Source organism: Pan troglodytes, chromosome 2 (assembly GCF_028858775.2).
Source record: "Pan troglodytes isolate AG18354 chromosome 2, NHGRI_mPanTro3-v2.0_pri, whole genome shotgun sequence".
Taxonomy (NCBI): Eukaryota; Metazoa; Chordata; class Mammalia; order Primates; family Hominidae; genus Pan; species Pan troglodytes.
The window spans coordinates 121,591,656-121,617,309 of NC_086015.1; the positions used below are offsets into that span (position 1 = coordinate 121,591,656).

The 25,654-nt window shown below is 35.0% G+C and overlaps 1 long non-coding RNA gene across 1 annotated transcript; it reads right to left on the reverse strand.

Annotated features, from left to right (window-relative positions):
- Positions 1 to 1,132: 1,132 nt before the first annotated feature.
- Positions 1,133 to 2,756, reverse strand: LOC112208592 (uncharacterized). The gene is made up of 2 exons (XR_002943061.2): positions 2,668 to 2,756; positions 1,133 to 1,264 (listed from the first exon to the last, which is right to left on the reverse strand). It is a non-coding gene; the product is annotated as an uncharacterized LOC112208592 (long non-coding RNA).
- Positions 2,757 to 25,654: the final 22,898 nt, after the last annotated feature.

Genomic DNA, 25,654 nt, shown 5'->3' on the forward strand with positions numbered 1-25,654 from the left:
TATTCCTTCCTAATTCTACCAATAAGTGAAGCACAAGAACCACCAGTCTCTTTATGCTTTTAGAACAGATGGAGAAAATGTTTAAACTGCCTCTGATGAGTCAGAAATCCAAGTTCTATTCTGAGTTCTGTGGCTTTGGAAAGCTTATTTATCTCAGCTCCAACTAGTCAAGTTGTGGAATAACTTTGCCTTTAAAAAAAGAGAAGTCATAGAAAGCAGCAGTGCCAACAGCCAAGTTCATATTTCCCCTCTTACTCTGAGGGATAAAAATGGCTGCGCTGGCATCAGCCTTCAGCTTTAGAGAAGAAAGGATGAAGAATAGAAACTCTTAAGTATTCCTCTCTGGATCAAAAAGGTATGAAAAGAAAAAAAGAGAAGAGAGAACAGAGTCTGTGCAGCACACAAAAGCACCCTTAGCTATGTCATTGAAAAGACAAGAGAGGAAGAAAATAATTGAAGATTAATGGGGAAAATTATCCCTGGGTAGCTGAAGCACCAATGAAAGAATGATGATAATAATAATAATAACTAACATTTATGTTAAATTTTGCTCTTTGTTTTATTTGGTCTTGCAATCTTATGAAGAACCTACTATGTGATTATTTCCATTTTATAGGTAGAAAAACCAAAGGCATCAAAAGTCAGTGTCCTCAACAAAGTCACACAGACCATAAGTGTCAGAACTAGAGGATAACCATATTGTAGCTTTAAATTCTCTAAGGTTTCTTGAAAATATTCTTCTATGGTTAAAAGATGGTAAATGGTTCCCAACTGGCATTAGGCCTTTGATGATGTTCACTTATAATCTTTCACTAGGGCAGCATTAATGATTTCCCCTTATAATCTTTCACTAGGGCAGCATTAATGATTTCCCCTAATCTAAGATAAATTCTATGAAGGCTCACAGTGGGAGACAAAGGAGACAGGTCAGGTTACCAAATGATCTTTCAACTCAGTGTTTTCCAAACATCACTCAAAAATACAAATCACATGTATACCTGTTAAACATTTTGTTTTACTGGGAATCTCTCCCAGTAAGATTCTGATTTAAAGCATCTTGGATGGGCCTGGGAACCATATTTTTAAGTATTGTCTTAGCTCAGGCTGCTATAATAAATTATCGTAGACTGGGTGGTTTAAACAACAAACATTTATTTTTCACAGTTCTAAAGGCTAGAAAATCCAAGATCAAGGTGCTGGCAGATCTAGTTGTCAGGTGAGGGCTCCCTTCCTGGCTTGCAGATGTACATCCTCTTAACTATGTCTTCACAGGGCAAAGAGCAAAGAAAAAGGAAGCAAGCTTTCTCATGTCTCTTCTTATAAGAGCACTAATCCCATCATGAAGTTTTCATCCTCATGAACTAATTACTTCCCAAAGGCCCCACCTTCTGATACCATCCCACTTGGGGGTTAGAGTTTCAACATATGAATTTTGGAAAGAAACAAACATGGAGTCCATAACAAGTATGTACACCCATGTTTTTCTTTTTACTAGAGAAGATTAGAAAGAATTGATCTTCTTAATGCATAAAGCTACAATTGTGATTAGAACAGTAATTAACTGAAAGTATATGTCATTTTAATATTTTTAATGCCTGCTTCTTTAATCCAGACATCCCTTCCATAGCTTTTTATCAATCCTATTTGTTATTTTTGTTTTAGTAAAATTACCTGGTAATTAATGGGATGTTTTGATATAATATCATCTGTGAGCTTGCTGGCTGTATGTCTGAGCATTCTGCCCTGTGTTCACATATCACTTGCATATAAATATGTGAGCCTAAAGCTCTGATATTTTAGTTTAAATAATCTGGCAACCCTCTCTAGCATTTAATGACCCTTGCTCTTAGGAAAAGAATTTCACATACATTCTAAATCTTTAATATGGCAATTTAGCTCATTTTGAGAGTATTGCTAGCTTTCTGTTATTGATGTTTACTGCCTCCGTCCTTTTTTAAATAGATGGGGTATAAATTCTAGTAGATAAATAACCAAAAAGCTAGGTTGGAAATACTGTATGGAAAACAAGATGGGCAAGGTAGGGGAATCCCTGCTGTTGATCACTGTGTTCACTGATGAGGATTTATGGAGTTTGGATGGAATTGATTCAATGTATAGGCATTGAGTGAGAACAGATGCAAGTTAAATTACAGCATATGTGGATCATAGGAGTTGTCAGAGGAGGAAGTGGTGATAACATAACAATTTAGACATAAAGAAGCTAGAGGCTAAATAAGTAATGGTAATATAATTTAGTTAGGTTAGCCTTAGCAAGAAAAACTAACAGGAATAAAATACAAAGCAATAATGATAACAAAAATACTAATAGCCAATATTATTCAGCATTTAACTATGTGCCACAAATTATTCTAAGCACTTCATATAAAATACCTCAGTTAATCTTGAAATAGGTACTATTGCTATCCCTGTTTTACAAATAAAGTATTCAGCAGGAAAACCATCAGATCCTAGGCTCTTCTATCTTACAGATAAAGAAACTGAGGCAGAGAGAGTTTAATAAATTTGACAAAGGTTAAGCAGCTTATAAGTACCTGAGGTAATTGTGTTGATATGCAAATAATATGTGATTTGAAATTCTACCTCAAGGTAGGTAACTGAGCTGCATACTTTATGCCAAATCTCAGGTTCCCCAGCCTGGATGCCTACCATTGCCTTAGAGGGTCTTCTCTTATTGAAATCTGCAATTACCACCATGATAACTAACTCCTGGCTCCCCAGTGAGGCCTCTTCTGATATCTTCAGCCTACCACCCCAAAAGGGAATTCAGCCCATTGAAGAATAGAATGGGAATAATGGGAATTGTTAAGTCATACAAACAAATCCAAAATGATGTAGTATGATGGAAAATTTCTACCAAATTGATAAAACATACACAACCAGTCTTTACAATTCAGAATGAAACAACTCCGTGTCCTTCATAAATTAGAGTGGTTAAATCTAATCAAAGGTAATGACTACATGATCCCAGGCATACCTCATCTACAGTTTTTGAATGTGTGAAGTCTTGCTGAGGAAGGGTCTAGAGCCCTTTAGGGATTACTGTCCATGTCCTAGATGCTGCTTGAAAATTAAAGCAGACCTGTTCAAAGTCAGTACATCCATGGAGAACTTCAGATCTTGTCTAACACAGGTACTAAGCAGCTACAATTTGAAGAGCCTTTTTGCTTTTCTGTTCACTTCCTCCATCTAGTTTGAAAAGAACTCAAGAATTTTGGTTATATGAAGTACCCTCTTTACTTCTACAAAATCTCCCTTACAGCCAAAAAGAAATCCCCCATGGAAATAGTTGTAATGGGGTTTGAGCTATGATAAGATATGCACATTTATGTGGAGAAGTAAAGATTGATTGACTCTTTTACTCTATGAAGAGAACAGGGTTATTTATCGATTGGATGTTTTACAGCATCTTTCCTCTGAAAGGTTCAACTTATGCACAGTTGGGGAAAAGTTTGTCCAAGGGATATAATTTATGAGAGGGGAGGGAAGCAGGTGAGGGAAATAGTGAAAAATCATTAGGAAATATATAACTCCCTGAAAGACCAGGTATGGGAAAATGCACATGTCAGAGAATATGTTATCAATGAGCTTGGAGAAAAATCTGAACCCTAGTTTATCGTGAAATGAATAAAGGTCAAGATGCATGCACACATATGCACACACACACAAATGGGATTTTAGAAATCATTAACTGAAAATATTTGTAATTAAAGTAATAAACACACATGGAATCTGTGACCACCAAGCAATGCTGCCAATGACCAGGGCCCAGATTTCCAGAGCTCAGTAACTTCAGATTCCTATTTTCCCTTTCTCCCAGCACAGGGAGATCTATAGATGAGAGGGCCCCCAGCGGGTTTGATGCATCCCTATGTGCTTCTCCCAGACATAGTGTTCTACCCCAAAGTTTTCTCCCATTCTGATCCTTCAGCTTTGAGAATAAAAGTTTAGGCAGTCTTTCCAGTCTATGTCTAATGTCCTCTCTGCCACAGGGAGGAATGGGCAGAACATCAGTTATCTGTTTGAATGGGGAAGGGGGGGATAGGAAAAATATAGAGAGCAAGAAATAAAAATTAATAGGTCAAAATATTATTCATTCACACACGTGCACCAGCACAATGTAAGGGACAGTGAAAGAGAAAATTGACGGATATATGTAACAAGCAAAGAGCTAAAGAGCTGATGAAGAAACAACTAGCTTTAGTTGAGGGATTTTTTTTTTTTTTCAACAGTGCGCTAGAAGACAAATACCTTAAAATAGCCAAAAACTCTCAAGGGTTTTTTAATCCTTATATGCAAACAGAGAATAAATCATCTGTGGCAAACATGCCACTAAATGGCTAGCAATATATTTAAAGCACTGTAATGTCTTTCCTCAATTAATTACTTGACTACAACAATGCAAAATGATTCACTATTTTTTGGCTTCGCTATCAATGTTAGGGAGAATACAGACTTCATTTGTCCCTTTAGTAATTATAGCCTCCATCTTTCTCAGACAAAATAGGCAAAATAACACCGAATTACCAAGGTTACCAATAGGCTTAAATGAGAAAACACATGTGAATTTGCTTTGTAAACTTCAACCACTGCAAAATCTGGTAGTTACTGCTATGTGATCCTTTACATCTCCTTAACATGCACCTATTAGCTACCAGCTCAAATTTTCACCCCCACCCTCTGCCACTGTAGACTTTTCTTACCCACCTGAAATTCATGTCTGTCCTGCCTACTATCATCAAGTGATTGGTTTTTCCTTGATGCACCTATCATTGCCATCGGTTCCCTATGCCCATATGATAGCTTCATCTCTTTGCTGCTGATTGGCTGCTGTTACAGGTGATGGAGGCTGATGCAGATGGATTCCAGCAGTTCTCATGAGTATTTTATGTGCTTCTGCTGATTTACAGCCAGTTCAGCATTCCTTTAAATGGCCATAAATTGGATTGATGTCATAAATCATATCCAGAGAAAGTGCCTGAGTACCAGCTCAGGCAGCTATGCTAATGTCTGTGAAAATAACAAAGAAACATCCTCATTCAGGCCTGACTCTACTGCATTAAAAGGCCAGATTGTAAGGAGCTCTCAGTTACTGAGAGGAGAAAAGGTAAAAGGGGGAGAAAGGTCTTTGTAGGGATTATTAATAACACAGCCAGGAAGAAAGTATAGGTGTGTGTCAGTGAGAATAAACAGGGGGGAGAAGAGGGGCCATGGGAAGAGTGATAAAAGAGAGTGCTGTGTATGGAAAAGATAAATGCAAATGAAATATACTGTATGGCAATGGATTATATCAGTGGTTGATATATGGGATCGAGTATCAAATTGTTGAGCTGGCACCCATTAATGTGATATAGTGGACTTGATATGCTGGGCGACGGCAGCCCTGGTGCAGGGAAAATAAAGAACACACTGCAGTCTTTCAAAACAATGGTTCAAAGAAAAGACAGAAAATTATAGCATTACAAGTTTATGAAACTAAAATTGTGTGAGATAATTATGGCTTCTGATAGGGTTCATTATTCTTTATCTATTGGCTCTCCAATCTCATAATGAAGAAAAGGGATCTTAAGGGGAGACTATCTGTTTGTTCTACAGGGAGGATCAGGGTGGGAGAACTTTTCATTCCATCAAGGATAGCAAAAGTGACCCAGAAGTTTTCTCTGGTGAATGAGCTCCCCCTGGACATCTTAGCCGGGGAGGCTGGCATCCCCAGACTACTTCAATAGAACTGTTTTGAACCAGCACTCATTTTTAGGATTTCTAGGAATTTAATTTACTCCCAGAAATTGCTAGTCTGGTTCATTTACTAATTCCTTCATCAGACCTTTATCGATAGCCTACTATGTGCCAAGCACAGTACTGGGGTTTCAGAAATTAATGCAAGGAAGTCTTTGAAACAGTTACCTATTTCTGGGTATCTATCCCTTGGCCTCTGCATTTGGATAGTTTGTCACACAACATACTGTGGCTGGCCCATTTAAAGAAAGTCCCGGGACATAATACATAGACAGAGGCCTCCAAACCACTCCCAGTGATTTCAAGTCCACTGCTCGCTGTCCTTCTGCTGGCTCCTGAGTCCTGACTCTGTACTCTAGCATGCAGCACCTGCTATGGGAACTGAGATTTTCATAATTGTTTGGACTTCACTTTTTGGCTTATTGAAGCTTAATTTCCCACTCTGATTTGGCTTTCCCCATGCATCTCCTATGGCTGAAGGCTAGTGAGAGAAAAGTCTTCATTGAACACTCCCACATCCCCATTCTCCTCATCACCACCACCATGCACAAACTCAAAGCCAGCATCCCATCAGCCACCCAGCCTCCACCCCACCAGGAACTGAGTATTCAGACAATTTGTTCAATGTTTCCTCTTAATGGACCCTGAACCTATACTACCTCTTTTTTCTTTCGTGCACATGTCTTCATCCTTGGTTTCCCCCTCATTTTGTGCATTCCACATGAGCAATCTTATCCACCCCTCTAAGGATCAAATTGCTTCCCCAATGGCCTATCTCCCCAAGTTCTCCATTTCCTCTTTCTTGCTCTTGAACTCTAGTCCCACGCATCAGGCTGAACCACCTAATGAACAGGCTCACCTCCATGTCCCAAAGGCATGTCAAGCTGAGCAGAGAAAAGCCAAGCCTACTCTTCCTAATGTGTCTTCAGCCTCTGTTTAGAGTATGTCCGTCTTTCTAGTCACTCCAATTAAAGCATCGGAGTCATCCCCCATTCCTCCTTTTCTATAACCGGTCTCATAAAGTCATTTAAAGAAGTTCTTCTAGTGCTACCTAAGGCATGTGTTTGAAATCTTCTCCTGACTCTATCTTCTGATAGCCACTGCCTGAGATCAAGCTCTTTCCACCATGGTACTTATCTCCCCACTTCTAATTTTTTTCCCATTCCAATCCATCCTGCTTACTGCTAACTGCATATCATTCAAAAACATATATCTCATGGTATCACTCTTTTGTAAAAATTCCATATTTATTGCATTATTTAAAAGTGTAATAAATGCACATATAGATGTTTACTTGCTTGAAACAGAAAGATCATATTACATACCAGGCATTCTCTATGGCACAAACATACTTTCTAATCTCATCTCAACACACACATCCTCACTACAATTTACATTGCTCTCAACAGTTTGAAATACTTGCCAATCCCTAAAAATACTTTAGGGTACTAACCAGGTCAATGAAGGCAGCCCACAAAAGACACAGACTTTCCAGAGTGATTCCACAACAAATCTATTTTCCATTTCTGCAACCCCAGGCAGAGCCTCCACAAGATTCAGAAATTGACCTAGTCTCTCCAGAAGGAGACATATGACATGCTTTTGCCATGACCCTTGGGATTCTTTGGCCTGGAGCAACTTTCAAGTTATCAATAGGGATACTCTGTGCATCCCAGTTCAGACACTAATCAGATTGGAAAGTTACCCATTTCAGTAGTTCCCAAAAACAAGATTGTATAAGAATCACTGCAGAAATTCCAAAAATACAGATTCCTATGTCATATAGAAAGTACAATTTAGAGCTCTGGAATGGGACCCAAGAATATGTATATATGTATTTCAAATAACCCCTCCCAGATAGCTCTGAGGCTCAGGCAAGTGTACAAATCAGTGATTTGAATTAGCTGAATAACAAAACCAGCTTAATTAACTGGCATTCACATTGAAGCAGAGGAATTCAAAACAATAACAAAAGTTGGCTGGGGGTGGAAGTGGTGGTGATGAGGGGATGAGGAAGAAAACTAAAGCCTCCAACATTCTTTTCAAATCCCAGAGATGATAGCATTTTATTTTGAGGCTGATAAATAAAAGATAGCCTCTCCCATCTGGCTTTACGATATGGAAACATTGTTAATGAGACATTTGTAAAAGTGCCACAGAGTCGTTAAAAGAGCATGACTATGGTTCTTAAATTTTAAAATTCGAGCACCAGGTTGCTGTGTGTTCTGTCTTACACAAATGCTAGAGTCACTAATGTAGGCACCTGGCATTTCCAGAGGATCGTATTTGCATTTCTCACAAATTAATGTTGTTTAAAACCATTGCAAATCTCACTTTATAGCTCACAGTTTTCCTGTTTTTAAATAATATCAGTTCTAACCATCTATCCAACCCTTGTGCTTATTCTAGCATGGCAGTTGATTAACCTGGCAGCAGAGCCACCATCATGGTGACTCAATGGCAGCAGAAGCACTGCTGAGTGTCCAGGCTGTCAGGAGTGGTTGTAGAAGCAGCTCTGCTGAGGAGCCCCCTATGACCACCATGGACTCATATGTCACATTCTTTTACCTGGTTAACTTGGTAAGCACCCAATCTTGAGTGGCATTACTTTGGATGCCACTGAGAACTCCCCAGATACAGTCATTTTTCAGCATACATAAGTAGACTTTTCTGTAATTGAGTTAACATTTGTTAATCTGCATTTTTAATGGCTTTCCTTCTTTCATCAAGACCTTTCTGGACTTATGTTTCTTTATTGGCAAAAAAAAATAGTAACCCCTTTACTTCTGCCTCTTGTTAGTGAAGGCCAGAGACACAAATAACGTGTACCTGTGAGTGAATGAGCTAGTGAGTTACTGAATCCTGCTGAGAGGTGGCTGATGTTGCCTTGGGGTGAGGAGAAGAGTGAGCTCTGTAAGACATATGACAGCAATTCGAGCAACTGGAGGAAGAGTAAAGCAAGAAGAAGCCTGTGGGTGCATGGTACATGGCCACACAGAAGCTGGTAAAAGGACAAAACCTTCAACATCAATGGCAGAAAGAATGACAGCAGGAGCAGAGATTATGAAGCCCAGAATTTTTCTTTCTTCTAAGTTCAGAATCACCATCAGTGTCAGTAAGTGGGGACTGAAAAAAAAAAAAAAAAGCATAGCCAAAAAGGCTGAAGAGTTGTGATGGGGAAAGGATATAGAGGAAAAAAACTGGAAAGGTGCAGTAGGAAAGAAAAAATAAAGGCAAGACTGCTTTTGTTGTTATTGTTGTGTTGGCCATCTGGGCAAAAGGAAGATAAGAGAAAAACTCTTCTGCTTCTGGGAATTAGAAATACCCCTTTAAAAACGTTTTTAAACCTAAATATCTTAGCCTCACCAGTCTGAGGCTATAAAATTAATATTCAATTATGATGTTTGAACTCCCAGTCTGTTTAACTTTGTAAAGTCTTACCTTTTACCAAGTTTCCCTTCCAAAACATTGCGAGGAATATGAAAACGAATGGTAAATCTGACTTCTTCTGCCTGCCACCCCACACTCTACCCAGGCCTCTGATTACCCAGCCATGCTCCTCCTCCTCAGATGGCTTTCCTCAGGTGGCTGCAGCTTGGCTCAAACCCCTTCACTCTCAGTATCCTCCCTCCTAGCATCTTCCCCACATTCTCATGGTGGAAGCCAGGAAATCTGCAATTTTAAAGAGAGTTTTACAGATGGTTTGGAGATAGTGAAACACAACCTGAAGAATAACTCATATCGACCATTAGATGTGTTCATGCTCTGAGTGCACAGACCCAAGTCTTCCTTTAATGTGCGTTAATAGTTCAGACAGCCCTAACTTACACCTTATCTGTCTCCTTAAAGCAGAAGCAAGCATTCCTCCCTCACCCTGACCTAAACAGCTCCAGGCATCTCTGTGTCTCAGTACCAAACTGTCAAAAGAACCCAGGAAAAGGGAAACAGTTTGCCAGTAATGTCAACTTCAGGTGACACTCAACCTCCTCAGCTACTCAACACTCAATACTCAACCACCTCCTGTGTGGTCACTTATTGCCCCAGAATTGATCTCTCAATGGGAAGATTCTCTTCTTGTGCAGCTATCCCAGCCATTGTGGTATTGTCTTAAATGTTTTTGCTCAAATATATTTCACACACCTTTAATAACTCCAAGGGTAGGTAATAACTGCAACATAGACCAGACCGTACATATGCACATTTACATCCCCACAAGAACAAGCACATCAATGTGGGATCATGTCTTTCTCAGTCTTTGACCACTTCCTAGAGCCTCTTTCTCTCTTTCTCCTCTGCTGGTTGGGCTTGGGGTATACCCACGATGTTACCTACTTTTCCAGAATTATTTTAAATGCATTCCCTTTTATTTTCAATATTTTCCAATTTTGATAATAAACTACATTGGCATTTCAGATCGATGGGGATTAACTGTGATGATGAAACGAGGCATATTAACAAAGGCCCTTGACATCACTTCCTATACTATTGTATAAGCCTTTTACCTAAAATGTCTGTTTCCACTATTAGCTACCATTCATTTATTTAACAAATATTATTAAGCACTTACTATACACTTGGATTTTTCTCAACACTGTGTGTATAATAATAAAACAATCAAGATTAGTACTTTCAAGCCCAGCATGGTGGCTTGCTCATATAATCCCAACATTTTGGGAGGCTGAGGTGGGAGGATCACTGGAGCCCAGGAGTTCGAGGCTGCAGTGAGCTGTGATTATACCACTGCACTTCAGTCTGGGTGACAGAGAGACACCCCACCTCTACATTTTTTTTAAGAAAAGGTTACTACTTTCACAAAGCCTACATTCTAGGAGACCAAAATAAAATATTTTACAACAAAAATGTGATCATAACACTTCCCTTTCCAAAACCTTTTAGGCCCAAACTGGTAGCTCACTCCTGTAATTCCAGCACTTTGGGAGGCCAAGCAGGAAGAGCCCTTGAGGCAAGAAGCTTGAGACCAACCTGGGCCACTTAGTGATAACCCGTCTCTATAAAAAAATACCAAAATAACAATAATAATAACTGGGCATGAGCTGCTACCAGCTATTTTTTTCTTCCAGGAGACTGTAGTGAGAGGATTGCTTGAGCTTGGAAGGTTGAGGCTGCAGTAAGCCTAGGTCATGCCACTGCACTCTAGTTTGGGTGACAGAGGGAGATCCTGTCTGTAAAAGAAAAAAAAAAATTCCTTGCAAACTGAAATCCAAAATCCTTAGCCAGAAACTCCAACCTTCCCTAACCCCTAACCCCTAGGCTTTTTCCCTGACTTAGCTTCTTAATGTAATCACATTTCACTAACAATGTCCCACATTCCCCATATCTTTTCACATCTTAGTCATTTGTGCTCTTTAGCCTTCTCAGAATAGCCCTGCTCACTCTTTCCCTTCTGGAAACCCCTGCTTACGTGTCAAGTTTCAACTTAATGCCATTTAATTTCTATAGCTTTTCCTCACCCTCGAAGGCAGAATTAATCACCTGCTTATCTGTGAGCCCAAAATACTTTATAAACATGTTGGTCTTAGCACATTTTATATCATAGTTTAGTAAATACGATTATGGGTCTTTTTCTTCCCTTAGACTGTGAGTTCCTCAAAGGTAAGGACCATATCTTATTTATCTCTTAGTTATCTATGCCAAGAATATCCAAGTTGCTCAATAAATATTTGTTGAATTTACTTAGAAATGGAGGACAGTAATATGTGTAAAACACAAGATTTTTGTAAGAATCTTTGATAAGAGGTTGTCAAGAATAGCAGAGAATGTGATCAACAATGTGTAGTGGTTTTCATAGAGGGCTGGAAAAATCTAAGTTTGGTAAATGTAATGTAAATAACAAAATATCAAAGAACAAAGGTGAAAAAGTATTTATTATGTTTGTATCAAACATGAATGCATGAATGTTTAAGTTATGAAAGAAATACATTCTATTCCCTTAAGACCATACCTTGTGGTGGAGTCATGTAATATCTGCAAATATGCTAGGACATTGTATGCCAACTTGACTGTGTTTCTCCCCTCTATAGATGGGTGAGGAAAAGAAAATGTCAAGGGTTAAGATTAAGAAAATGTGGCACACAGACACCATGGAATACTATGCAGCCATAAAAAATGATGAGTTCATGTCCTTTGTAGGGACATGGATGAAGCTGGAAACCATCATTCTCAGCAAACCATCGCAAGGACAAAAAACCAAACACTGCATGTTCTCACTCATAGGTGGGAATTGAACAATGAGAACACTTGGACACAGGAAGGGGAACATCACACACCCGGGCCTGTTGTAGGGCAGGGGGAGGGATAGCATTAGGAGATATACCTAATGTAAATGACGAGTTAATGGGTGCAGCACACCAACATGGCATATGTATACATATGTAACAAACCTGCATGGTGTGCACATGTACCCTAGAACTTAAAGTATAATAAAAACATATATTATATATATATAAAAAGAAAGAAGGAAAGAAAAATGGAGTCAAGGACGGAGGAAGAGAGAGAGGGAAGGAGAAAGAAAAATGTAGCAATTGAAAGAAAATAATAAAAAAAAGTCAAGGGGACAATGCAAGGTTATTCATACAGTCCTCTCCAAGTAAAGTAAAACTTTTTATTCAGTAAAACTGAATACAAGTAAAAACACAGCATGGAGGTGTATTTTCCAATTTTCCAACCCAGATGATGAATTGAGCACATAATTTTACCTCCCTTCCAAGAAAACTCCCATCAAATCGGAATGAAGAAATGCATACAAAAAATAAGAAAATCCAAACATTGCTGGAGAATAGAAATGAGTATAATTGTTGAATTTGAAAGTTCAGAGACTTTCTGAAAGATAAGAGGCAACATGATGTTAATTTCAACGCTAGAACAAACAGACTCAGGAGAGAATAGCAGCCGAGGTATCTATCACTCTTCCTAGGACCTCCAAGGAACACCAAAGAAGGATCATTTGCAGGTCTTTGCCTCATTAATCTTGGCTTGGCTACAGAATTAGACCCTTAGCTCTAAACGAAATACGTATTTTAATAGCGGAAGTAGAGGGTAGAATCCAGCAAGGAGAGCAAAGCAAAACCCCACATAACTTGGAACTCGTACTTAGGTATATTAAAAAAAATGGAGAGTAATAAAGACACAAAGAAAGAAATGAACAAACAATAGTGCTTTGTATGTCTTCAAATTTTATATGAATGAATTCATATTGTATCCACCCACAAGTGACCTTTTTCACTAATTTTTTTTGTTTGTTTCAAATGCCCATTTTGATACACTGTATTCCAGAATAATCGTCTCAAATCTTGGTCAAGATTTTTGCCTCTGGTCCATCTTAATTTTTTTTAGTAAGCAGACATGCATATTAAATGTTTATAACCATGCCTAGCACATAGTTAATACTCAATAAAACTTATCTATCATTACTATTTTCATCATTTGTTATAACTTATTTGTATGAATATACCACCATTTATTCATTTCCCTTTTGATAAACCTTTAAATTTTATTCAATATTTTACTTGTTAGAAGAAATTATAATGAACATACTTGTATTTTTTTTTATGTATAAGAATATCTTATACCTGGTAGTGAATTATTTTACTGAAGACTGTGATACATTGCTACAGTACTGACTCTAAACGAATCACACCTCTCTGTGTCCATGCATATTGTTTCTGCCCGTATTGACTTGTCTTGTCCATGTGACTTTTTTGGGCAATAGGTCATTGCTGACAGATAATTCTCTATTGGCTTCTCATATTTCTGCACATCTTACAAGCAACTTACTGATTGGCCTTTTGTTTCAGCCTGTCTCTTCAAGGGTTTGTAGAGCAAACAGCTTTAGAAGATAAAGATAGTGTCCCTTGCAGTGCAAAGGACAGATTTGGTTAACATCCAGTATCACAGAGGTGATGTCTTCCTCTGGGGCAAAGGGCAGCCTTCCTTATATTGCAGCTTGTTATAAAAGATTCAGGTTTCCACAAGCTCAGAGTTTCTCAGCTGTCAATGAAACCCACTGCATGTGGTATACAGGAATGCTATTGATTTTTGCCTATTGACTAATTTCCAGCAACATTGTTGAATTCTTTGCTTAATTATAACAGATTGAAAAAGATCTTCTAGAATTGTCTATGTACTTAGTCATATTATCTTTAGAAAATAAGAATTCAATTATTCCTTTCAAAACCTTATCATGTATATGTGTTACTTCTTGCCTCTTAACAAAGACTAGGACCTGTAATGTTGTGTTGAATAAGAGGAGTAACATCAAGTAACTTTAAGATCTTTCTCACTTTACAAAAATGTTTCTGTATTTCATGTGGCACATACTCCCAGGTAGGTTTTTGATAGAGAACTTTATGAAGGTAAGGAAGGTGTCTTCTATTCTTAGTTGGCCTAAATGTTGTAATACAAATGGGTGTTAAATTAAGTTGGATGATTTTCCATGAATCTATTGATAAAATAATATTTTTTTGGTTTTAATCAGTGCTGTTTATGTGAAACTGTCCTTGCATTTCTGAGAAAAACACTATTTGGCAGCTTCTTCATTCAGTTTTGCTTAGTTCCCAGAATGCATTGTAAAATATTCTCTATTTAAATTTTCTTTGTAAAAGTGAACATAGGACAGGTGATAATTTCACTAAAAGTTTGGCAAACACTAGCCTGTGGAACTGTGTTAGTCTGAGATCATTTTGTTAATACATTTTGACAAATGAATAATGATTATAAGTTTATTCTAGTTTGTAATTACTTTATAAATTAGTAACTTTGGCACTTCTGAAAATTATGTATATTTTCTACTTTTTAAAAATTATTACTAAAGAGTACATATTGTTTTCTTATTATTTTAAACTCCATTTACATTTTGCCATACACTTTAAAATTCCTAATATTATTAGTAGTTTCTTCTTCTTTCCCCTCTAGCTGTTGTCAAATGACTATTTCACTTGTCTTTTAAAATAACCATGCTTTGATTTTAGTTGCTACATTTAACAAAATTGGTGATATTTCAACAATCTTGACTCTTACTTCTATTTTTTTCTTTTGTAATGTTGTTTTGAATTTACTTTGCTATTATAGTTATAGACACTGAGATGTGCTTGACACAAAATAAAGTGAACATAGAAAAGTTTACAATTGGATGCATTTTCACATGTATGTACCTGTGAACAATCATCATAATCAAAATATTGAACATTTCTGTCGCCATAAGAGGTTCCTCACACCCTTTTGTAATGCACCTATCATTTTCCTCAATATTGCATGATCTCCCAGAAAACCACTGGTATACATCCCATCAATATGGATTATTTTTCATCTCTAAAATTTTATATAAGTGAAAACAGAGTTTTCACTTTTTGGCCTGGCTTCTTTCACTGAGCATATTTCTTCTGAAATTCATCTATGCTAAGACATGTGTCTATAGCTTGTTCTTACTGCTGAGTATTATTTTGATTTAACAGATTATACAACACTTTGTTAATCCATTCAAGATTGAAAGACTTTGAGTTGCCTCCAGTTTCTGCCTATTACAAATAAAGCTGCCACAAAGATTAGTGTGTATAGGTGTTTCTTTTGGCTAAGTATCTAGGAATGCAATGACTATTTCACATGATATAGCCAGGTTTAAATTTTTACAAAAATGCCAAACTGTTTTGCAAAGTAGTTGTACTATTTTATATTTCCGCAAGCAGTGTATTAGAATTCCAGTTGCTACAATTTCATGTCAACACTTGGTAGGAAGAGCCTTTTAAACTTTAACTGTTTTAGAAGGTGGCGTAGTTATCTCATAGTGGTTTTAATTCGCACTGATCTAATTACCAGTTAAGCCTCTTCTCATGTACCTATTTTAAATCCTCTTTTTTAGTGGAGTGTCTATTCAAATATTTTTCTATTTTGTTGTCATATTGGATTGTAATTGTTCTTTAAATATTATAGACACAAATCTTTCCTCAGATAAAAGTTTTATAGGTACATTTTCACAGTATATAGCTGTTCTTTATAAATTCTTAACTAACTTTTGAAAAGCAGTTTTTCTGGTGAAATACAATGTATTATATTTTTATAGCTTATTCTTTTTTATCTCATACTTAAAAATCTTTGCTTAACTCACAGTCATTAAGGTTTTCTCCTATAATTTCCTTTAGAAATTACAGAATTTTAGATCTTATATTTAGATCTATGATCCATGTTAAGTATTACATGTAATATGAGGTAAGAGTGAAAAACTTTTTTTTTTTGCATTTGGATATCAAACACCCTGTCTTGAAAGATTGTCCTTTACTCATTAAATTGACATAGCACTGTTCTTAAAATCAAATGACATTATGTGTGAGAATTTATTTTGAAGGGTCTTTTTTCTCTGACTACCTAAATATGTCTTTATGCCTATGCTGTGATGTGGAGATAGGTGTAGCATTATATTAAGTTTTGAATAAAATACTGTAACTCTTCCAAATTTGTTCATAATTTTTAAAATTGTTTTTAATATTATAGGTCTTTGACTTTTTCATAGAACTTTTATAATTTGTCAATTTCTACAAAATAAAACAATTTCTAGGATTTTTAATTGGTTTTGCATTGAATATACAGATAGAGTTTGAGAGAATTGACATATTGACAATATTAAGTATTCCAAACCATGATCAGTTCTCTCAATTTATGTCATTTTATTTTTCTCAGCAATACAGGCACTTCTTGACTTGCAATGGGGTCATATTGTTAATATATTTTGACAAATGAAAAATTATTATGTTTATTCTAGATTTTAATTGCTTTACAAATTATCTGTATTTTCTATGTTTTAAAAATTATTACTAAAGAGTACTTTTTTATTATTTTAACCTCTATATACAATGAGGTTCAGGCCCTAATAAATTCATCATAAATTGAGGAGAGTAGTAAATGTGGATTGCTCTTGTACCACTGTAAGTTTAGAAAATCCTAAGTCAAACCATTGTAAGTCAGAAACCATCTATATTTTATAGTTCTCAAATTGCGAGTTTTGTACATATTTTGTTAAAATAATTCCTATTTCACATTTAAATACTATTTAAAAGGAATTATTTTTCAATTTTGACCTCTATTGTTTATTGCTAGTATATATACAATCATTGCTTGTATTACGATCTTCATCCTGCAACATTAACTCTAGAAGTTTTTTAATCTACTTCTTTGAATTTTCTACACAAATAATTATGTTGTCTGCAACTAAAGAGAATTTCACCTCTTCCTCTAAAATCTAGATTTATCTTATTTTGTTTTCTTTGTATTTTTCCTGTCTTTTTGAACTAGCTTCAAACTCCTGTTCTATGTTTAATAGAAGTGGAAATAGACATTCTCACTTTTCTCTGATTTTAGAAAGAACACATTCAGCTTTCACCAACAAGTATGATGCTAGCTGCAAGGTTTACACACATGCTTTTTAACAGGTTGAGGAAGTTCACTTCTGTCTTATACTTGCAGTGAATTTTTAGTCAAAGAATTGATAGTTTTTTAAAAATGATTTATCTATACATATTACAATGATCATATGGTTTTTCCTTTTATATCATTTAACGTAGTGGATATTGGTTGATTTCAGAATGCCAAATTAACCTTATATTCCAAGTATAAGCCAAGGTGTATTACTTTCATATATTTTGTTAATGAAATTTGCTAAAAATTTTGTTAAGAATATTTTTGTGGCCAGGTGCAGTGACTCATTAATTTTATTGTTGTTGCATTTGCTTTGGGGGTCTTAGTCATAAATTCTTTACCCCGGCCAATGTCCAGAAAAATTTTTCCTACATTTGCTTCTGGAAATTTTATGGCTTCAGATCTTACATTTAAGTCTTTAATCCTCCTTCAGTTAATTTTTCTATATGGAGAGAGATAGGAATCCAGTTCCATTCTTCTGCATGTGGCTATCCAATTTTCCCAGCACTATTTATTAAATAGGATGTCCTTTTCTTAGTACACGTTTTTGTCAACTATGTGAAAGATCAGATGGTTGTAGGTTTGTGGCTTTATTTCTACATGCTCTGTTCTATTCTATCAGTCTATGCATGTACCTTTATACAAGTACTATGCTGTTTTGGTTACTATAGCCTTGTAATGTGATTTCAGGTTGGGTAATGTGATGCCTCCAGATTTGTTCTTTTCGCTTGGGATTGCATTGACTATTCAGGCCCTTTTTAGGGTTCCATATTTGTTTTAGGATTTTTTTTTCTAATTATGTGAAAAATGACATTGATATTTTGGTAGGAATTGCATTGAATCTGTAGATGACTTTGGGCAGCATGGCCATTTTCACAATATTGATTTTTCCAATCCATGAGCATTGGACTTTTTTTATTTATTTGTGTCATCTATGATTTCTTTTAACAGTGTTTTATAGTTTTCCTTATACAGGTGTTTCACTTTCTTAGTTGAGTCTATTCCTGGGTATTTTTTTTAACTATTGTAAATAGAATCAAGTTTTTTATTTCATTTTCGGGTTGGTCCTTATTGCTATATAACATTGTTACTGATTTGTCTACACTGATTGCATAATATAAACTTTACTGAATTCATTTACCAAATCTAGGAGTCTTTTCAAGGATTCCTTAGGGTTTTTGGCATTACATCATCAGCAGATGAGATAGTTTGATTTTCTCTTTTCCAGTTTGGATGTCCTTTATTCCTCTTGCTTGATTGCTCTGGCTAGGACTTCTAATAGTCTGTTAAATAGAAGTGGTGAAAGTAAGCATCCTTGTCTTGTTACAGTTCTGAACAGGAATGTTTTCAACTTTTCTCCATTCAGTGTAATGCTGGCTGTGGGTTTGTCATATACGGCTTTCATTAATTTTTAGATATGGTCTTTCTATGCGTAGTTTCTTGAGGATTTTTATCATGATAGAATGCTGAATTTTATGAAATTCTTTTTCTGTGTCTATTGAGATGATCATATGCTTTTTTTAAAATTCTGTTTATGCGGTGAATCGTATTTATTGACTTGCATGTGCTGAACCATCCTTGCATCCCTTGGATGAAACCCATTGGATCATGGTGAATTATCTTTTTGATGTGCCTGTTGGATTCAGTTTGCCAGTATTTTCTTGAAGACTCTTGCATTTATATTTGCCATGGATATTGGCCTGTAGTTTGTTTGTTTGTTTGTTTGTTTGTTTGTTTCGTTTCCTTTCCTAGCTTTGGTATCGAGGTGATACTGGATTCATAGAATGAGTTAGCGAGGATTTTCTCCTTCTTGATCTTTTGGAAGAGTTTCAGTAGAATTAGTACCAGTTCTTCTTTGAACACCTGGTAGAATTTGGCTGTGAATCCATTTGGTCTGGCTTTTTTTTTTCCCCCATATATAATAGGTCTTTTCCTTACCTTTGTCTTCTTCTTTGAAGATTTTCTGTATCACCGGTTTAATACAACTTTATTGTGACATGTGTTAGTGTAGATTTCTGCTGATTGTGGTTTACTGGGTTTCTTGGTTTTGTGGTTTTAGAATCCTATCATATTAGGAAAATTTTGGTCATGTCTTAAAATAGCTTTATCTTTTTCCTCTCCTATGTTTTTGAAACTCCAGTGGCATATATATTAGGATGTTTGATATTTTCTCCCAATTCATTACCATACCATTCCTTTCTGCCATGTCTTCAAGATCACTAATATTTTCTTCCATAGTGTTTAATCCACCATTAAATCTGCCCAGTGTATTTTTTCACTTTATACAGGCTAATTTTTTCTAGCAGCTTAATTTGATTCCTTTAATATCATCCATATCTCTCTTTAACAAGCTCAAGTTTTCCTCTTCACTGTGAGCATATGGTATATATTTATAATCTGTTTTTATGTATATATTTATAATCTGTATTTAATTTATAATTTATAATCTGTTCTTTTCTGCTAATTCTCCAATGTCTGTTATTTCTTGTTCTATTTCTGATGATTGATTTTTCTCTTCATTATGGTTAGTATTTCTATGCTTCTTTTCATGCCAATTTTTTTATTTGATGCCAGCCTTTCTCAATTTTATATTTTGAATACTAAATTTCTTTAAATAATTGTGGGCTTTGTTCTATTATGCAGGTAGGGTACTTTGTAACATTTTGTTTAAGTCTTTTTTTTTTTAAGATATTTTAGGTGAGTCCAGACAGCCTTTATACTAGTCATTGCCTAATAAGAACTCTGACTAATAAGAACATCAGCTCATCCTGGTGCTGTGTAAGGATTGTTCTACAGGCTTCTTTCTAATTGGAATTTGCCCAACCATGTTAGTTTCCACACCTACATGCACTCATCAGTACTCATCTGAAGACTCTGGGGAATCCTATGCAGATCCCTAGAGCTCTGTCTTCCTGTGCAGTTTTCTTTTGTCTAGTATACTTTTCTGTGAATTTTCCTCATCTTGGCCTCCAAATACCTGAATTCTATCCTGTTAACCACTTGGGATGAATTTATTTTCCTCTCCCTGCTCTGCATCCTGGAAAATCTCTTCAAACGTTGAGTTGGCGTAATCATACAGCTAACATTATTTGTTTCTCTTTCCTCATATCTCACTGTATTGTCTGCCTACATTACAATGTTTGAAAATTATTGCTTTATATATTTTGTCAGTTTTATAATTATTTTACATTAACAGGTTAAATACAGTTCCTATTTCCATGTTCTGAAGCAAAAGTCTCAAACTTTATTATTCTTTTTATAATTGTCTTCTGACAAATGGATTTAAGGCTATATATGTCATCTAAAATAAAGCTTCATCCTGCAAATCTGTTGTTCATGTCTAAATATTTCGTTATTTTGATTAGAATTTCCCATTTGATTCATAAGTTATTAAAAGTATGCTTTTGGATTCTAACTTTATTGAATTTTATTGACCAACTTCAATTACTATTTCTAATTATAATGCCTTCTTTTTAGAGAATTTGGTGTGCATAATTTTGGTTTGTGTTATTCATTAAGTTTTCTTATGACCTAATATGTGGTCAGTTTTATATGTGCTTTAAAATAATACTTATTAATTATTTGTTGCATGTAGTTTCTTTATAAAAACCAATTGTACTAAGCTTATTAATTTTTGTTCAATTCTTCTATATCTTCACTAATTTTCTCTTTTCATCATTGCTCATATTCTGAATTAGCTGGTAAATGTTTACACTATGATAAGAAATCTATCACTCTCTCCTTGAAATTCTTTGCTTTTTTGCTTCATATATTTTAAGTCTATTTTTAGAGATATGGAATTCATGATCATTATGTACTCTATTCTATTTGTAATTAAGCATAATTTATGTGCATATATGACTTCCTGACATTAATAAATTTATATATTTTTCAAAATACAGAATTTTACAAATAAAGTGGGTTAAAAATAAATAATCATATACCATTTGTATTTAATTTTATTGTGTGATAAGAAAGAATGAATTTGTAAATAGGATTACAATAAAAATGCACGTGAGAATAGAATGAAATTGTAACTATTAAAGTGCTTTCATAAGGATAAAAATACTCTACCAATACAGTCATGTGCTGTATAATGACATATTTATCTAGACTGGTCGGCATATACAATAGTGATCTCATAAGATTATAATGCTGCATTTTTACTAGACATTTCCTATGTTTAGAGATGCTCAGCTATACAAATACTTACTGTTGTGTTACCATTTCCTGCAGTGTTCAGAACATTAACATATTGTACAGGTTTGTAAGCTAGGAGCAACAGGCTATAATATATAACTTAATGTGTAGTAAGTTTTGTCATCCATGTTTGTGTAAATACAGTGTATGATGTTCACACAAGGAGATAATCTCCTAACAATGTATTTCTCAGAACATATCCCCATCATTAAGTGACACATACCTGTACTAGATATCACTGGTTCTGAATTGTTATTCTTGATTAGTCCACAAAAGTACAAAGTCCACCCTTAGTTGGTAATTAAAAAATGGGAAAAAGGGAAGTAATTGATCTGCCAAAATAATTTTAAAAATCCATTTCAAAAACTAAAAAATCATAGAGGAACCACATAAATTCATGGATTAAGCCATTAAGGGTTAAATTAAAGCATACAGACTAACAAAAGACTCTCATTTTGTTAATGTGTATCTCTTTGACTTTCATGAAGAACAATTTAACTAGGTGGTTTGTCATTATTAATGACTAATAATTGTAACTATTAAAAACCTGTACATATATTTTGGCTATTTTATAAGTTTATTCATCTATTTTGTTACTAAGTGTTACAATATATTATATAACAATGTTATTAAACATTGCAAACATTTTATGATTTTAAGCTTCTTATGTTAATATTGATAACTTTATAATATATATCAATTTTAATTTTTATACAAAATGTCAACCTGGCTGTATGATTTTTCTTTCATACATACTATATTTTCCCTGAGCCCCAAACATTTATTTTCTTCTAGACATTTTATGGTTGTCCCTCCTTTTCAGTTTTAACTATTTAACCATTTAGAATTAATCTTTTCCCCCAAATACATCTTACTTTCAGTATTGACTTCATATAAATTGTGTCACATTCTATATATCAATGTGGTCAGATCTATTTTTCTACTTTCTTTGTGTACTATTTATCAGTCAGTTTTTATGCATACCAATTTTAATGACTCTGGCATTCTAATACCATCTCAATGTTAACCAATACAAACTACCTCTCACTATTCTTTTCAGAATTTACAGAATCTTATAATCATTAATTTTCAAGATGACCTTTAAAACTTTTTTAACTGCTCAAAAACATCCATTGATATTTTGACTGGAACTATATAATTGTATAAATTGTATTATATGGAGAGTTAATATTCTTAGTATTGAATCTTGGTATTTGCCTCACTATATTCATTATTTTTGATAATTTTTTTGCACTTATCTTACATCTCTCATCAGGTCTATTTGTATATATTTTATATTTATTATTGCTTATTATTAAAGTGGATCTATAACTTGCTATTCAAACCATCGGAATTTAATAGTGAAAGGAAACACTATTAATAATTACAATAATTACTCTTAAATAACAGGCATAAATTGAATCTTATAGCTATTATTAACATGCTTGTTTTTCTATCTTATGTTCTAACAGGTTAATGCAACTGAATAAGAAGGAAATGTTGTATACGTACATATTTTTTTACATAAGCAAACCTCTCTATTTCTAGTCTGTGATAATTTATAGTGAATGCTCTTAGTTTTTCAAATTATCAAACACGTTACTTACATATAATGATAATTTTGACATCACCTCTTAAAAATTACACCATCAATTTATTTTTCTTTATGTATTGCATCATATAGAACTTCCATAAAGTTATTAAATACTGGTAGTGGAAAAGGGTATTTTTTTTGTTGTTCCCTGAGTTTATTGGAACCATCATTAAGTGGCACATACCTGTACTAGATATCACTGGTTCTAAATTGCTATTCTTGTTTAGTCCACAAAAGTAAAAAGTCCACTTTTTGTACGTTGTTTTTTGCACCTAAATTGTTCTTTATGAAAATCAAAGAGATACACATTAACAAAATGAGAATCTCTAGTTAGCTTATACACTTTAAATTTAACCCTTAATGGCTTAATCCATGAATTTATGTAGTTCCTCTACGATTTTTTAGTTTTTGAAACAGATTTTTTGAACTAGCACAATATCATTTTGACAATAATGGTAGACGTTTAATATTAAGGAAGTATCCTTCCAATATTTTTGTAAATAATTCTTTAATCAAAATAATAGATATGAAGAATATGCAAAATTATACATATGTAGCTCAATGGAGTTTCACATTCATGTAATCAGCACCAGAGCAAGACAGGGAAAATATCCAACCCTCTAAAGGTATCGTGGTACCCTCATAGAGTTACTACATTCACCTACAAAAGAAACAAATACTGTTGTCCTAAGGATCCATGAGGGATTGGTTCCAAAACATCCCCACAACCCCTACTCCCACAGTTACCAAAATCCACTGATGCTCAAGTCACTTATGTAAAATGATGTCATATGTTTATATAAGTGACACACATCTCCCCATATACTTTTAATCATCTCTGGATTACTTATAACCCTAATAAAATGTAAGCACTATGTAAATAGGTATTATATTGCATTGTTTACAGAATAATGACAAGAAAGAGTATGTACATGTTCAGTACAGATGCAACTATCTTCCTTTTAATATAAATTGATTTTGATCATGGTTTTGTGAACATGTGAGAATGAGAACAAAGTACAAATATTTTTGTGTATACAAAATAAGTATGTTAATCCCAACAGAAAGAATTCTCCAGGGGGCCCGAGGGTACATTAAACAAACAGACAAAATCATTGGACTAGTGGACCTTAGTCAGCCTCTGTTGTAAGCTATAATGAATGCTGGCACAGTGGACACATTAACATTATAGCCATGCAACTTATGGATGAAGGCCATAAATAGGCCCAAGAGCTGCACTCTCACTATTTTCAAAGGTGATCTAGCTACTACCATGGCTTGGGGTTCAACCTGCCTGCAACATAAGTCAATATTGAATTTCTAATATGAGCAATCTTTATAGAAAAACCAACCAGTTACTCAGTGGCAAGTTGACTTAATAGGACCCCTTCTATCTTGGAAGACAAGTGATTTTGTTTAGTAAGAATAGATTCTGTTGTGAGTTTGCCTTTTATGACAGCTGAGTGTCAGTCAGCACCACTCTTGAAGGGTTGCCTTTGGATCCAACTTAATACTGTGTCAGCCAAGACAGTCACTACACACAGAAAGGTGCCAGAGTGGGCACATGCTCATGGGATCCTCTGAGAGTTTCATATACCATGAAATTCATAGAGCAATGGGGCAATCCTTCACACATAGCTGAAGCACCTGTGTCAAGCAATTACTTAGACATTACTTGGTGAGGATAAGGTGACATACTACAGGATACAGTGTAAACTTTAATGACTTTTATATTGGGCTTTGTCCCTAACAGATGGAATACATGGGACTGGAAACTAATAGATGGAAGCTAGATTGACCCTGCTTTTCATGACTTCTAAGTACCTACTTAAAGAATTTGTGATAGTTTGCTGAGAATGATGGTTTCCAGCTTCATCCATGTCCCTACAAAGGACATGGAGGGAGGGGGGAGGGATAGCATTAGGAGATATACCTAATGTTAAATGACAAGTTAATGGGTGCAGCACACCAACATGGCACATGTATACATATGTAACAAACCGGCACGTTGTGCACACGTACCCTAAAACTTAGAGTATAATAAAAAAAAAAAAAAAAGAATTTGTGCTCACCATTTCCACAGCTCTGGGCTCTGCAGGCTTGTCCTGATCCCCAAAGGAAGGACACATCCACCCAGGAGAAATAGCAAGAGTCATTTAAACTATAAACTACAGCTACTTTCTGGACACTTTGTATTCAGCAGACAATTCAGAGAGTCATCAATACAGGCATTGCCCTTTTAACAAATCTGATGAGTAACCTAAGTTTCAGAACTCTATTGAAACTGCATCATAGTTTAAGTTTTCTATCTACCCAATACTACTTCCTTCCCTTCCCATCAATAGAGAAGAAGACATATGTGTGCTAATTTCTACCACAGTGTCTGCTTTTCAGGAAATTCAACCTGCAAAATCATATAAATTTTAAAATCAGGTTGTCAGTTTTCCTCACTAATTTACTTTGATGTTTCTATTAGTATTGCATTGAATCTACAATTTGGTGAGAATTGACATAAAAGATTGACTCTTTAAAGTCTTGAATGTGGTATATCCACTTATTTTATAGGACTTCATCCTTTCTCCTAATAATGTTTTGTAAATTCTTCTGTTGAAATCCTGATTTATTTCTATATACTGATGATTTTTTTTAAAAATTGTCAAGGGTACTTGAGAACATTAATTT